Below are 1,762 nucleotides of genomic sequence, written 5' to 3'. Positions count from 1 at the left end.
CTACACGATTAAATTCTTTGCGGCAGTGAAATACAGGAACACAAAGGACCTAACTTGTACAAGAACAAAATTTTTCAACCCTTCTAGCAGGTGTCACTTTAGATGAGAATTTGACAAAATGTGAAATTCAAGAATTTTCCTGATCCATAACTGCAATTAGAAAAGGAATTTTGGTACCAGCCTCTAAACTAGACCTTAGATGAAGCCAAATTACTTGACAAGTTTACTGAGAGACAGAAAACAAAATCATGCAAGTGAAAATGCAATATACAACACTCAAGAATACTCAACTAAAAAACCCCATCACTATTAGGGTATTGCCTGTCTGTGTTTTGTTACAGGTACATCAACCATCCAACAAAGTAGTAACTTGATTTCACCATTAATCACCCTCAGCAGTCTTCAGAGGAGACATCTCTGGATGAGTGAACAGACCAAGTCCTGTGTTTTATTTAATTTTCTAATGATAATTATCTATCACAGCAATACAGTCTCACTGAAAAAAAGTAAAAACCCAAAGATCATCTCTTTCAGACCCTCACTAAAAAAAGTGTTATGTCCTGCATTTATGTCCCTCAGATACAGTAAGAACTAAGCAACACAGCTGAAGCTTCATCTCCTACAACAACCTTGTAGTGGTGTTAATTAGAAGAAACAATATTATTGATTTTGCACATCTGACAGAGAGCTAATAGCATGAACAAGTTACTGTTCCTTTCTTGTGACGCATTCATTATCATCTTCTTCAAGGCCTTTCTGAAAGCTGAACTTGGGTAGGAGGGCAAGTACTTATAAAAATACTGTTCTAAGCCAAAAATCCCTACTTGCAGTGCACTGGTGCATTTCCAGGACCAGCTAAACAGCAGGATTCATAGCAGCAGGATCATATCAGTCTGACCCATATCCTCATTCCCTTTGTGTTTTTGTAGTTCAACCTGCACCACGTTCTCTTCAGGTTCTAAGATGTCCAGAGTAGAGGCTCTGCTGTGGAATGTACAGAGATAAAGTAATGCTTTCAACAGGCTACACGCAACAAACTTAAAGAAAAAAATAAAACACAAACCCAGACACTCCACTAATTGCTACCTCCACACTAATCACAGCAGAGGAACACAGGGCACAAGTCCATCCCAGTCTGCTGAGTTGCTAACACTTGTCCAAAATAGCATCTGAAAGCAATCTGCAGTAAATCTCTATAAAAGTACTTCCCCATCAGCTCAGCAGCCACAGGAAAGCCTCGAATTAGTCTATTCCCCCCACAAATACCTTTTGCATAGACTGAAAGATCTGCTAAGATACCTCTCTTTTCAGGACAATTTCTCCATATGCTTCTTTGCAGGCAGAAGTCACTTCTAATTGTTCATCCAGTTCAGCAAGTTTTCCCACCTTCCACATTGTGCCCTTGCAGTAACATTACCAAGTGAGGAAAAGCATTATATATGAGAGAAATAGGCTTTTCACCCTAAATAGCTAAAGCATACCCATTAGACAAATGCAAGCATTACAAAGAATTAACAAAAAAAAGTATTTATTTTCCACTCCAAGAAATCTCCATAGCAACATTTCAAATTCATCAGAAATGAGCTTTAAAATAAAATGGAAGACTGCAATGTAAAGCATACATCCCCAACCCTCAAAAAGAGCTGGAAACTTCTTCAGATAATCTTATCTTCTTAAAAAATGCTTCCTAAAAAATACTGAAGATGAAAATCCATTTACATTTAATATTACCACATTAGTTTTTGCACTTCTGCAAATGAAG

This window comes from Merops nubicus, unplaced genomic scaffold (genome assembly GCF_000691845.1).
Source record: "Merops nubicus isolate BGI_N331 unplaced genomic scaffold, ASM69184v1 scaffold8610, whole genome shotgun sequence".
In the NCBI taxonomy this organism is placed as follows: domain Eukaryota; kingdom Metazoa; phylum Chordata; class Aves; order Coraciiformes; family Meropidae; genus Merops; species Merops nubicus.
This window is presented reverse-complemented; position numbering follows the sequence as displayed.